Genomic DNA, 15,472 nt, shown 5'->3' on the forward strand with positions numbered 1-15,472 from the left:
ATTGCGGCACGAAAAATATTCGTGCCCCATTTTACCGGCTCATTCTTTTTTCGTTAAAAGTGTTTGAAAGTTGAGTTCTCGACTACCCTCGTCTCAACTGAACTTTTCATCACTCTCTCTCCGGTAAAATCAATCGGCTAAGATCGATCTCCTTGGTAGTGAGGGTAAGATCGATCTCTCTTCTTCTTCTTTTTCTTCCCGTCTTCTTCTTCATCTTCTTCTCAAGCTGCGCACAGAGCACGAAGCTAACAGTGAAGTTAAGTTGGATACCTCCTCCTCCCCCTTCTTCTTCTTCTTACTCTGTTTTTCCCCTTTTTCTAGGTCGACCACTAATTTGTATTCATTACAAAGCTAACAGTGAAGGTAATGTTGTCTTTAGTTTGTAAAATTGTTTAATGGTCAATATTTAGTCTCTCTGTATCCATGATTTAATGTTCAAAGCCAAAATCCCCAAAATATTCAGGCAGAGCTTCAACTTTCAAAACATAATAGTTTCAGGCATTCGGCATCCTAGCTATAGCTAAGTGTTCCAATTTAGTGTTCATCCAAACTCCAAAGTAACAGCCCATACCAAGACGCATGTCATTTTGGGAAAAAAACGAAAACTGAATTTTCAAACGCCAAGTCTCAAGATGCAACATTCAGTGCTTGGCGAAAGTTATAAGGGCCATTATGATTTCCTTGCTAGAAATCAACGAGTCATGATTTGAACTTTTAATTAGGAAGGTGGTGCATGCCTTAACTTAGATCTATCTCTACTACTTCACTCGAGTAACACAAACCTACTGCATGCAACTGAAACAAATTAATTTGTCCAACCCCAGTTGAGAGCAACAAAATAACAGGAATTTGTAGAATTGTTTAATCTTTGTTGTCTTTATAACCAAAAAACATTTGTTGGTTACCTTGTTTGTTTTTTGACAAAACCGGATAAATGTCGTAGATAGTGACATAGTGTATAAGATAACTTTGGTTGTTGAGTAGATTTACAGTTTTACAGTAAACTGGTTGGCTTGAAAATCTTCCATTCATAAGGCCATAATTGGTTACTAAAAGGCAGCTTGCCATTATGATGATAGGTCCATTACAACAAAATTTTGAACTTAATGTGCTAGTGAACTAAAACCCTTGCACAAAAAAAAAATTAAAAAAAAAAAACTTGGAGTCAATCCCCCTGTTGTGACAAATTAACTCCTTTCTTAGTTGTTGAGTAGATTTGAAAGCTCGTTTACTAAGGGCTGGTTTGATTGGACTGGTTTTAAATCTCTACCATGATCATTTTATGCCTGTCCTATTTTGATTAATTAAGGCCAAGTCTAGGCGAAGGTGAAGGGGAGTTGTTTTTTTTTTTTATTTCTAGTGTCCAAAGCGAGGTAGTATTCACCTTTGGGACTTCATATTATTGGATTTTGTTTATGACCTCAAAAGTTTCCTACTGGTTAGGTTGGCATATGAGGGGTTGGCATGGTTTTAAATTTTGATTCGAAGGGTTGGTTCAAGCATATAATTTCTGGGTTTACTTAGGTTTGAATAGCTCCATGTTCAATTCTATTATTCATTTCCGAATGTAATCAAGTATGACTAATCCTTTGCTAATTGTGGTCATCTATCAAAAAAATGCAAACTGTGGTGATATTTGTCCAGTTAGATTTTCTTAGACATTAATGACCTCAGGTAAATCTGTTTTATTAGGAAACTTCAATAAAATGTCCTCTCTCCAGTCCAAATATGCAATATAGCTGTACTCCCCCACATGCACATGCAAGACCTATACCTGAAAACTATTTGTGGTATAGGTTTTTGGTCTGGCTTTCTCTATTTTTTCTCTTACTTCTGTCAAAGCAAACATAACCTAACGATTTTTTTTCCTTTTCCTACCTTCCCTTTCTCACTAATTCAAGGAATCAAATGCGGCCAAACTAAAACCAAACTTTCCCTTTCTCACTAATTTTATGTAGATTTTCTAGCCAAATTTGTAACTTCTGTTAGGAGTATTAAAAGATTTTTCCATCACATAAGTGTTTGTACCAGGTTACTAGACTTCATTCCATGATCTACTTTTTGTTTGTTTGTTTCCCAAATATTGTTACTAAAATTTGGAAAGCCAGTTTCCTCTCTCTCATCATGACCTAGATGTATACAGATGTATTCATGATTCATGCTGATTATTGATCTACCTCACATCAGGAAATGGGTCTTCATCTAAATGTTATTATACTTTGTCCAACAGGCAGTTGAGAAGATGGCATGCATTTCAAATCTGCAAAGGGGGAGTGGGAGAACTGAAGAAGTTAGCTATTAGGATTTTGGGTTGTCCCCCACAAATTAAGTGTAATAAAGAATTTTGGTTTTGGGTTGTAAGTCTATATTATGTTTTAGTGTTTAAGGCTCTGAATTTGTCCCCCACAAATTCAGTTTTCAGTGGTGGTCTATGTAGTTGGGAAACCGAATTATCTCTTCTTCTTGTCTGAAGAAAATATCTTCCTCCACCTGCCAACAATGACATAACTCTTAACTAATCCATCTAATGTTTAGTTTTGGGTTTTGAGTGCACGGCAAGGACATCTTGCATGAAACTATACAATCCTTTTCCTGGCGGTATCTGGTAGGAATATACAGTTATCTTCCTTTGATCAGTTCAGTCTTACTTTCTTCTCCCTTTTAATAAACTTGGGTGGAATACCAAGGGATGTTGAAGTGACTTACTATTGATGAACGAATCCCAGGAACCAATTTGATTAAATGGGGATATGGGTTCTGATACCAGTCCTGTTAGGGGAGGACTGGAGAGTGATTGAAATCTTGCAACGGGACCCATGCTATTTAATGCCCAGCTTAACACCAGGGTACATTGTTAGTGATGGGTTCCACTGGGGAAGTCTTGCAATGGGACTTATTAATTTTTGCAATTTGTGTTTGTTGTTTTTGTAAAGTTGACATGTAAGTTTGATAAGAGTGCAAAAAGTTAGTACAAATTTATTCAAATAAAATGATGCAAGTCTATTTATTGAGGATGTTTTGAATTCAGGAGGATATTCCAGGGGGGAGAATGGCCTACCAACCTACATAAAAAGAAAGAGAAAAAAAAGTAATGGAAATTTTAAGGATCATCCCACAAGTTTTCTTTTCATACTCTTTTTCAGGAACCAATAACAGCCTTAGTAGATCTCAAGAATTGAAGATAATTCAACCTACTACTTCTTGAAATCTTAAAATTAAAATGCTAGTTTTGAAGATAACAAGCAATGTTGGCTTATTGCTTGTCAGGGGACCCAACATTCACATGATCTCTCACCTACTTTATCAATACCAATACACTAGAATCTAATGTACCAAGTACATTAGATTTAAATCTAGTTATAAGCAAAAGGGTTTGTTGTATACTAAACCATGCACATACCAACATATGCATCACAAATTAGACATTCTTTAGGTGGTGCAGGAGACTTGACTGTGCATCGATGCATGTGACTATATATTAAGTGTTGGTGAGGAAGAGGTAACCTGCATTCAGAGGATTAGATTGTCATGCTCATAGTTTTTTAAGAGAATAATGTATGCTTGCTAGCTAGCTGCATGGAAGAGAGTATAAAGCCAGGATTATCAAGTTTCGTGTTCCCATAGTCCATAAGTAAGATTTATCTTATGGAAATTATAGGTGTAAGAAGGATGGATTTCATTTAGAATATTAGAGATACTTTGTAGTTATTTTTTCTATTTGCCACCATATCTCAAGGAATCTGTCATTGCTTCCAGCTTTAATATCAAAAAGTATTTCTTATTGCACGTACATGTATGATGCATATATATGCATTGATGGAAAATGCATACTGGCATATACCTCAATGGCATGGGAAGCAAGTTAGACTTCCCTTACCATAACCGAGTATCAAACTATCAATGGTTCTGTAATTGATCAAAATGAGGGGAGAAGGAAATGTGATGAGAAACCAGTTTGCTTTAGCAGTGAAAGTAAATAATTTTGGAGAGAGAGAGAGAGCTTATGAAATTACCTTACCCCTTCCATCCAACTTGGAAATTATGAAAATCTTCAATCCAACCCCTTCAAAATTATGAAAAGTAAATAATTTTGATGTTATGCATTGCTTCTTTTCATTTTTTTATGTAATTTTTAATGCAATAAAATACAAAATTTTCTCATGTTTTTTTGTCCTTTTTCATATTGTGTTATTGATGTGGGGTCCACATGATTCCATTATATATTTGCCACCATGTAGGGGTATCAATTGGATCGACTAGATTGGACCAAATTCGATCCAGTTCAATATGAGTCCATTATAAATGAACCAGGTCCAATCCAATCCAATGAATATTTGGATCACTTTGGACCGATCCAATTTAGTGTCTGGACCGTCCAATCTGTTCAAATTCGTTTTGATTTAGATTGGTTTCAACCCAAACTCGGTCCATCAGCACCTATATTCTTACCTTATATTAATGGACCAGATATTGGCCTAATCTAATATAATCCAATATAAATTTTTATTACAGATGGACAGAATGGTCCAACCCAATCTAATAAAATATTTTGGACCGGATTGGTCCAATCCATCCAAATTGATTTTGGATTGAATGGGGTCCAATCCAAAACCAGTCCATTGACACTCTTAGTTGTACGTATACTTATATATGTTATTATTTTGACTAATAAAAAAATGAATAAGAATTGTAACCAAACAAGTTTTGGTTACAAATTTCACTCTCATTCTAGCTGTAAAAAAATCATTTTTTAGGAAAAAAGCGTTTGGTCTGTAGCAATATTTTCTCATTCTTCCCATTTTTATTCATTTTTTTTTCCATTTTAGAATTTCATCTTGACTAAGAACGAGAAAGAATGAGAATTGAATCAAACACGACCTCAATGTTGCCGTAAGACTCGGACAGTAAAAACTGAAAATAAAATATCAATAATAAATTAAATTAAAAATAATGAGAATATTATATATGATTAATAAAATAAATTAAAATACTTAATATCATATATTATATATAAAATGACTTGAAAATAATGTTTTAGTAAATATGCAACATTTAAACTAATTTTAGTGATAGGTGGATATTAATTTTAGGTAGATATAACTACAAATGAAAATGTTTAAATATTGATTGTCTTTGTTTGCGATGCTTTTTTTTTTTTTTTGCACAAGTAGAAATACATGAGAAGGAAAATGAGAAAACTGCAAGTTCTGGTCCACTTTTGCTGTGAGTTTTACTTTATTTACCTTTTTTTGGTATTTAATGGTACACTTGTGTCCCCCCCATGGGGGCCAATGGGCCATAATTCTTTTTTCTTTGGCATGGTGCAGCCAGTCAGCATTACTCTAATAAGGGTCCATTTGATTTACAGTCAGAATTGGAATTGGAATCGCAAACGATATCTTCTGAAATCGGAATTGGAATGTCCATTTCTATAATCTGTTTTCAGACAGGAATTTGAATGAGAATTAGAATCAACATGGATGGGATTTCATTCCTAAGAGAGAGGCAAGGATGGGAATGAGATTCCAATTCTGCCTAACCAAACAGCTAGAATCGGAATAGCCCATTCCGATTCCGATTCTGATTCTAGACTCCTATTCCAGCGAAGCAAATGGGGCTTAATTCTTCTTCAAAGTCGGTCATAGTCGTAGTAGGATTTGAATCCACATCTCCACTGCCAAGTGAGCCACCACTCAATTGGCTACTTTAGTTACTTTTAGGTTTTATTTTTTCCATCTATAATCAGGGGCCGAGCTAGAAATTTTTATTAAGGGGGCCAAAGCCTATTAAACATGGATAGTTGGACCAAAAGATAGGAAATTTGGGTAGGAGGGGCAAAATATATGTGGGATTTAAATAGCTATCATGGGGATTTTCAAGTCATAGGGGGCCATTGCCCCCCCTCAGCCACCTCTTGACTCCACCCCTGTCTATAATGCAAACAAACAAAACAAGGCAAAAACAGAAAAAAAAAAAGAATCAGAATTTATATTGAAATCATTTGTACTCCCATACTTTTGCATCAATATAAATGAAAGTGCACCATAAACAAACAAGTCCTATTGAAACTTGTCAAATTGAATCGGAGTATATATATATTTGCTCTGTAGTGCAAATACAAATATCTAGAGTGTAAAACCTTGTAATTGGTATTTTTAAATATTGTATTTGCATTGTACATATTTGTATTTGTATCCTTACCAAACTGAGCTAAATACAAATTTATACAAATACAAATATGCACAATGCAAAACATTGTATATTGTCTTTCTAAACCTTGTTTTGCACAGATCATTTTGGAAAGAGTACAAATGCAAATTTATAGAGTGCAAAACTTTATATTTTGTATATATTTGTATTTATACTCTTTTCAAACTGAGCCAAAGAAATGGATACCAATTACTTTAATGTGACCATATTGGATTTCAAATTTGAAAGCGATACTAAGGTATTTAAAAGACAATTTTCTATCTCATAAATAATTTATATATGCATCAAGTGAGGCCCTAATTAATGTTCCTATATATATAGGTGACATGAATTAATATTAAGGGGGTGCTCCTTTTTTGGATTTTGAGAGGAGAGTTGGTCAATGGGATTTTGGTTCCTATTGACCAAGAAATCCATGTTTTTTTTAGATTTATGTGGACTAAGGGAATTTTTTTTTTTTTTTTGGTATCTACCCATCTCCCATTCCCACCTAGGGGAAAGTTGCCAAAACTTGGATGGGAAAACAATGCCCTTTTAATAATAGGTTTTTATGGCTAAAATGGTTATTGTCTTATTTACTTGGAAATAGATATGTTCAGGGGTCGAGCTTTGCCTCTACATTAAAAGAATATACTCATGACTAAGCCTGATCATCGGGCCTAGGTCTTAAGCCCAAGCCTGAGCCTAGCTAGAAATTTGGAATTTTTTTCCTTTCTTATTCCATTAAAAACTATTTTGTTTATATTAAAAAACATAAAAACCTTAAAAAAAATAACGAAAGATCTCACTATTACTTAAAAAAGAGAAAAAAAAATAAAGAAAAAATATATTATATAAAATAATTTTTATTATATAATACATTATCAAGTTGGGCCCGAGCCCGCGGACCTGAAATCTTGTCCAAGCCCGACTTAGATCGTCTCGGCCCGTCGGGTTACCTGGGCCATGAACAGGTCTACTAGGAAATAAAAGAGCATGGGTGCACTTACCAAGAAACACTTACACAAGTAATTGCATTTACCGAGGTAAATAACTCATCAAAAAGCGAACAAGGCCTAATAGTAAGAAAATGGGATCTGGGCTCACATAAGGTCATTATTAATGAGACAGTGTTTGTAATTGGGTATGGTTCAAAGAGGATTCAACCAATAGCAAATTTGATCTGATTTACTAAAATATTAAAGGTCTAAGTATGGTGCATTTCGAATATTTGTTGTACGCTAAATCAAAAATTTAACCAATCATGTTAAAAACTCAAGCTGGCCAGGCATGGTTTTTAATAATTAATCATGGGAAAATGGGATATTAAAAATTCTAAAGGCTCGGTTTGGAAGGAGTACAAATACAAATATATCCAATACAAATACATACAAAATACATTATTTTGCACTCTACATATTTGTCTTTGTACTCCTTCCAAATTGAGCCAAAGCATCATGTCACCACTTTCCATTAGTCAAACTGGCGAAGGGGTGCAATTGCTACTTTCTTTGAAATATGAAGGGAGCTTTTAGTAGAGGTCAAAATGCAAGAGGAGGTATGAATATTTGTAGAGGTCAAAGAAGATAGGGCTGTCAATTGGACTGGATTTGGTCCAATCCGATCTAGTTCAATGTGAGTCCATTATAAATGGACCAAGTCCAATCCAATCCAATGAATGTTATGGACCAATTTGGATCATTCAATCTGTTCAAATTCATTTTGATTTAGATTGGTTTCAACAAAAATTCAGTCCATTGACACATATATTCTTAGATATTGGCTTAATCCAACCCAATCCAATATAAATTTATTACAGACGGACCAGGTCCAATCCAATCTAATAAATATTTTGGATTGGATTGGTCCAATCCAATGTCTTGTTGGTCTGTCCAATCTGTTCAAATTGATTTTGGACTGGATGGGGTCCAATCCAAAACCGGTGCATTGACACCCTTAAAGGAAGAGGTTTAAGTAATTTTATAATATAGTAATTTTCCTTTATGTCGTATTCTGACGCATCGGTTATTAAGGAATAGGGGTGCAAATCAGGCCAGGTTAAGGTCAAATTTAAGCCAATCCTAGGTGTTGAACCCCAATCATAACCCTGGTATGGGTTAGGTTCGGGTTAGTTTCAGGTTGGGCTCGGGTTGGGTTTGGGTTAGTCTACTTCCATTTACCAAATGCACTCATTTCCTAGACTCTGCATTCATGTTAATTCAATATTAACATTATTAGAAGTTTAAAAGAATATAGTTACCATGTTTTAGAAAAAAAAAGTTGTCTTCAAACTTAATTTTTTGACATACAATATGTAAGCATACATGTATAGATAGATAAATATGTATGTACATGAATACATAAATAATTGCAGTGAAAAGATCCATTAATGTATATAGTTACCCGGCGGGAGGGTTTCTTTCTACACGAGGGTCTCTCTCTCGGCAAGAGGGTTTCTCTCTCTACAGGAGGGTCTCTCTCTTGGCAAGAGGGTTTCTTTCTACATGAGGACTCTCTCTCGGCAAGAGGGTTTCTCTCTCAATGGGAGGGTCTCTCTCTCAGTGGGAGGGTTTCTGTCTCACATCTATGGATGTAAGTTTTCATTTATTTCTCTTCATATCGGTAGTTGTTGGAGAGATTCTTTAGACAGATTTGAGAGACGACGGTTTTGATCTAGGCCTATGGAGCAGACTTGGGATCTTTGGTTCTATTCATTTGAATCTTCATTTTCCCATGCTCTTTTTCTTATTTCTGTTGGGCCTTAGTTGAATTTGTGTGTGGTGTGCCTTTGGGGTCTGCCATGGGTATCCATTTGTTTTGTAATGATGTTATCATTCCTGACAAGCCTTTTTCCAGCGATCTTCGAGTTCTCTCCGACAACTTTCATGCTCCAATTGTTTTGGTTTCTACAATGACATGGATGGTTGGTTTTTTTGCACATTTTACATCCCTACAGTTACAAGTTACAACTTCTTTTGTGCACTTTTGGCTTTCTATGGGGGCAATTCCTTGAATGTTTGGACGGTGGAGCGTTAAGACGAGTTTTGTAGCAGGAGGCAATCTTGGGCCTCTCCCTCTTTCACGTTTTCAATATTGCCATGGATTGGGTGCCATTGTACTTGTTTTCTCTATACCTCTTGAGGGTTTTGCGTAGTTGATCCTGACTCATTTGGTAGGGAGACACACTTGCTAACTTCATCTCTGTTGGAGGCGCTTAGCCGACCGTTTTGGCGTTTCATAAATTGCGTCAGTTGCGGAGATTTCTCAAGTTGTTTTTCTCCCGATGTTCTTGGTTACCTGTTTTTATCTCAACACGTGTAACATGTTTTTTTGTTGTATTTTTCATTTCTGTTATTTTTTTTACTTTGTAACCTGGGCACTTATTATGAACTTGCCTTTAGGTGTCAAATATATATATATATGCATAAATACATATTTATAAAATATTTACATACGTAAATATGAATTAAGTTGGGTTGAGGTTAGTAAAGGCTTCAACCCAACCTTGGGTTAGGTTCGAGCTAACCTGACCTAAGTTGTAGCCATATCTCTTATCTACTTCGTAAATTTTAAGTTAGGTTTTCTATTTGATTTAAGAAATTAAATCAGGTTTTATTTGTATTTTTAATGAAACTTGATTAAAAAAATTGGTCATTATTAGTATGGGTCCCACACCATTGAAGTGAGCACTTCTTGGGAGTAGAAATAACCACTTTCTAGACTTGAGAGGATAGATAACAAGTCAAGTCGGCCTATAGATCTTTTGCAAATCAATTATCATCAATATTTTCAAAATCAGACCATTATTTAGCCAAAACCATTAATTTGGTGACCCGGGCAGTCAAACCGTCAAAGTGTTCAACCCAGGAACAAGAAACAGTTTTTGGCCATTTAAGTTCCGCTGACCCAGGAACTGCCAAACTAGGGGTGATCATGGGCCGGCCTTTGCCTTCATAACAACTGGCTTAGGCTAGGCCCGGGCCCGGCCCGCATTATGGGCCTAAAAATATAAGCTATGGTCTTTTAAAACATGGATTCTTTTCTTTATATAGATGACTAAGATGAGGGCAAGGCCTTCATTCTAATAATTGAGTAATGTGGGTGGGACATCTCCCCCTTATATATTTTGCCTTCATCTATATAAGGGGAGACCACTCTAAAGGAATAGCTTCTTTCTATTACATGTGAGTTGACTCACATGAGCTACCCAATTCCCACACATGAGTTCAACTCCGTTATAAATGAATTCAGATTAGTTGAATGCGATAGCTGTGGAACCAATGATGAAGTTTCACGCCAATAATAAATTTATGGGCCCCATTGTGATTGCAGGCCCCATGTATATTATTACTGACGTAAAACTTTATCATTGGTTCCAGTCTTCCGAACAGCCATGGCATTCAGCCAAACCTTGCTTGTTATAAATACTACTTTTAAAATTTAAAATATAAACAATATATATAGCTGGGTTGGAGTGGGGAATTCACTCCCCATCCCTGCCCTTATCCCTATTGGGTATCCCATTTATTCCGCATCCCTGTCCCCATCCCTGCCAGAGTAGTCTTCATACCTGACCGGATCGGGCCGGGGAGGCCGGGTGCCCAGTAGAAACTGGAAAATTTTTCATCCCTAAACTTTTGATCTAATTGGTCGCAAATCCAAATTTGTCAAATTGAACAGTAAAATATTCAACAAGGGATGATTAAGAATTAGGATAAAACTCGGGAAATTTCCATATTTGTTAAAAACCTCGAGGGAGATTTAAGGATTTTCCCTTAAATAGAACATATATTTCATATACGATTTAAGCTTGTAGACTTGAAAGCCTGGTTCATGCCCAAATCCATATTTTAGGCCTGGGTTGTTGGCCAAGCCAAGCTTGGGCCTAGGCTAAACCCTTTATATTAGTTGCTAAGCACCTCTTTATCTTGATCCATGGTCTCCTCTAGTTGTAGGCCTTCTGATAGCCCATGATTCAAAAGGTTCTTCCACCCAAAACCCAGAAAGAGATTCAAAAATGTTCTAAACCTTCAAGTATATCATATCATATTCACAGAAAAAGGGATGTCGATGTGCTGAATTATGGCTAGGCCAATGTCAAATGGTGCCAATTATGGGGAAGGATCTAGCATGCTTTGTTCAAGCTTCCACAAAAATATAAAGGAAGAAACCCAGATCTTTCTCATGCATTGGTATCTTTTCTTATACTAGTAATTAAGTGCATATGTTCCGTGTGAAAAATATTTCTTTATATTAATTACTTGAATTTTAGATATATCATAGTTAAATAGAAATTGAAAATTAACAAAAGTAATAATATGATTAAAAATAAACTTAAATGCTTGTAGCAAATTTTATTCCATTTTTATCATAAATAAAAAAAAAAACTTTTATTTTAACAATTATTTTTATTTAATACGATGAATATATAACATTAGAAATGTTCTCAAATGTTTTCTACAAAATTCTTTACATTTTCATTTTGGGTATTCTATATTTTTTAAATATTTATTGTTCAATTATAACATTATGGATTTCTTTGAAAAGTTGAATCATTGGCCCACCGTCTAGATAAGAAAATAGATTTACTTTCAGATTAGTTTTAAATTAGGAAAAAATATAGGCAGAGTAGCTGCACATTTAAAATTAGGGTACAAGTTGGTTCTGAAACCAACAAAACTTTGACAACCGGCTCTACATTTCAAATTCTAAAAACCCCCCACCATGTCATTGGAGGCTTACGTGGTTGTTGCCAACATAGGACTCTTAATCAATGTTGGACCACCAAAATCTTATACCGAGATTGCGCTTTAATGCTGGGTGATTGGAAATTAAAAAAATGATCTCTCTCTCTCTCTCTCTCTCTCTCTCTCTCTCTCTCTCTCTCTCTCAATGACTATGTGATTTGAAAATAAATAAAATGGTTTTCGGTTTCAGTATTTACGTTCTCTCTATCAATTTCTCTTATTCTCTCTCTACCTATCATTCTCCCCCAATCTCTCTATTCTCTTCCTCAATCGATCTCTCATCCCTTAATTTCTATTATTTGCCATCAGATTTTCTCCCACTCCCTCTTTCGTTCTTTTTTTTCTTACACACTTATATGGTATTAATTAGATTGTATAAAAGAACATGAGACCAAATTGGTATGGTTCAAAATCATTACACAAAAAAAAAGTCTTGGCTATGAAATTTGTACCAACTTGATAGAAATTTATAACTTGATTTTACAAGTGGTTGGTCCCTTTAGTTTTTTTATACTATCTAATTAATATTGTATAAGTTTGTAAGAAAAATTAAAAAAAAAAAAGAATGAAAGAGGGAGTAGGAGAATGACTGGGGGGAGAACGATACAGATTGAAGGAGAATGACATATTGACTGAGAGGAGAAGAATGAGAGAGATTGAGGGAGAAGGAGATATTGATTGAAAGGGAGAAGAATGAGAGAGATTAAGGGAGAACGAGAGAGAGAGAGAGAGAGGCTTTGATTTGGCTACAAACCAAAGCTAGGAGAGTGGGAGACACATAGGGAGCAGGAGATCGAGAGATAACTGTGAGAGTGAGAAAGAAGGGAGGGGGATAGAGAGACAGAGGGAGCAGAAGAGAGGCTAAAATCCTATTTTCAATATAGGATTTTTGTTGTGTCCAAATAAGGGAGGGAGATCAGATAAGCCTTCGATGGCATGAAAGGGGCTTTTATAATTTGAAATGTGGAGCCGGTTGTCAGAATTTTGTTGGTTTCTAGACCAACTTGCAACATATTTTTAAATGTACAACTGGCTTTAACTATAATTTCCCTTTAAATTATATGTTTCATTTATTTTATATAAATAATTTTTACTTATCATAGTTAATTTTTGTTCGTCTATGATATCATTTGACCCAAACCACTAACCCACCACAGAAAAAAAAAATAGTTTGATTTCTAGGTTGACATTAAATTTTGTATTACATTTCCATCATTGATAAAATTATTTCTTATCTATAATACTTATTTTTGTTCAATAAAATGAATGCATAACATTAGAGATGTACTCAATATTTTTTTTTTACAAATATATAACATTAGATATGTGCCCAAATTTCTCTATCTTTTTTTATTTTTGTGATTGAATTTTCTATTTTTAAAATTTTATTATTTGACTATGACATCATTTCATTTTTTGGCAGATTCTAAATTTGACATTTCATTTTCATCATTAACAAAAATACTTCTTATATTTTATACTTATTTATTTTTTTATTATTTAATTATGGTATTATTTATCAAATTGCTTGCCCGCCGTCGGGAGGGAAGAAAGTGGTTTTGTTTTCAATTTACTTTTCAAAATATTTATTTTTATAGTAGTAAAATTAATATTGTGGATTTAATTACAAGAATTTAATGATGAGAAAAATATATGTTAAATATAGGATTTAATGAGAGAGAATAGGAAAATATTTTTATTTCCTATTGGTTTTAATTTTTTCATTCTATTTAATATTGTGGATTTAATTACAAGAATTTAATGATGAGAAAAATATATGTTAAATATAGGATTTAATGAGAGAGAATAGGAAAATATTTTTATTTCCTATTGGTTTTAATTTTTTCATTCTATTTCCATCATTAATAAAAACATTTGTTATTTATCATACTTATTATTGTTTAATATGCATGTTAAAAATGTTCCAATTTTTTTTAATTTCCAATTTTTTCCATTTTATCTATTTTGAATTTTATTATTTAATCGTGGCAACATGGATTGACCCATTTGACCCAAAATGGTTCAATTTCTCACCACCACCTAAATGAAAACACTATTTTTTTCTAAGTATATTTTAAAAATATTTTTTATATTATTGGAATTATTAATTTATTAAGTATGAATTTAATTAATAGAACGTAATGATAAGAACTTAAGAAGAAAGAAAAATGACTTAAACATATGATTCAATGAACATGAATGCAAGTTAATAACTTAAATGTTGGATTTAATGAGAGGGATTTGAATGCATTAAATATCATAAAATTGCCTCTTTTCAACTCATTTAATATCAATAAACAATTACCCTATTTGTCCTAATTTTTATCAATAAATTTAAATATAAATGAGTAAATTTTATCCTAAAAAATTCCAGAAATATTATTGAGGCCATTCGTGCTTTTTAAAGTAATATAAATTTTGGAGAATGTTGTAGGTAGTTTGTTCTTCTACAGCAACAGTGGTGGGTTATTGGTGGGAGAAACACCAAGAGGAAAGAAAGCTCTATTTGATGTTAGGGCTCTGCTAATTATTTTTAGTATTTATTTCATTCTTTGAAGTTTTAAAATGAAAATCTAAAGAGTGAGTTACAGGGGCCTAACATTCCTTTCATCTTCCTGTAAGATGGTGAATATATATTTAAGTGTAAGAAAGTAAAAACTTCATTAATATGCATGACGAGATTAAGAGTAAATGAGGGAACGAATTGAGGAATGTTTTGGAACTTTGGCTTCATGCACGTATCATGCACGTAGCCTTGCTCTCTTACTCCTATAAATAGAGAGACTGCCCTTTGTGAAAGGAGATCTAATCTTCATTTCACCCAAAGCTAAACCTCATTCCCTTTGATGGCATTTTCCTTCCTGCTTCCAAGACTCTTAAGTCTGTCCTTATCCTTGGTGGCTTACACTTCTGACATGTTTGAATAATTGTATTCCTAAAGAGAAGGGTGTAAGTGGGTCTTCACTCGACTCTATTGGATTAGTGTCAAGACCGGATTCAGTGCTCACACCGTGTTCACAGCCTTTTGCAGACATGCATCAAGATAATCTCAATGTACAACTGCAATTAGCTGTAAACACCATTTTGTGAGGACTGAATCCAATTTCATTTATGTCAGCTCAGCCTGAAAGCAAGTATGGGGTTGAAAATAGAAATGATTCAAGTGGACAGATATCAAACCGGATCTTATGACATGTACAAGAAACTATTAACCATAGATGATATTGTATTTGGATTTAAGTTTTATGAAATGTAAAAACCCAAGGCAAGAAGCATCCGCTGTATACATTATATCATATAATATAAAATAAACATATATAAGGGTTCGACTATATTATATCGGGGAGCATCGATAGTTTGAACTGAAGCTTGTTTGGAACCAAATACAAAGGAGAATTTCAATCGGAGTTGAAAGTTGCTCGATCTATAAATAAGAATGCAGTTATGCCATCAGTCCCTTGTCAATCAATAGGACAGTTACTATTTTTGAATACGAGACAACCACAGACCATCTCATTGGTTGAAGTTGGGGCCAG

The 15,472-nt window shown here is 34.2% G+C and overlaps 1 long non-coding RNA gene across 1 annotated transcript; it reads left to right on the plus strand.

The window, feature by feature from the left end:
• On the plus strand, positions 1–2,515 carry LOC148845319 (uncharacterized). The gene is made up of 3 exons (XR_016101803.1): positions 1–164; positions 322–363; positions 2,231–2,515. It is a non-coding gene; the product is annotated as an uncharacterized LOC148845319 (long non-coding RNA).
• Positions 2,516–15,472: the final 12,957 nt, after the last annotated feature.

This window comes from Nelumbo lutea, chromosome 7, assembly GCF_056320005.1.
Source record: "Nelumbo lutea isolate HS-2025 chromosome 7, American lotus-T2T, whole genome shotgun sequence".
Classification (NCBI taxonomy): Eukaryota; Viridiplantae; Streptophyta; class Magnoliopsida; order Proteales; family Nelumbonaceae; genus Nelumbo; species Nelumbo lutea.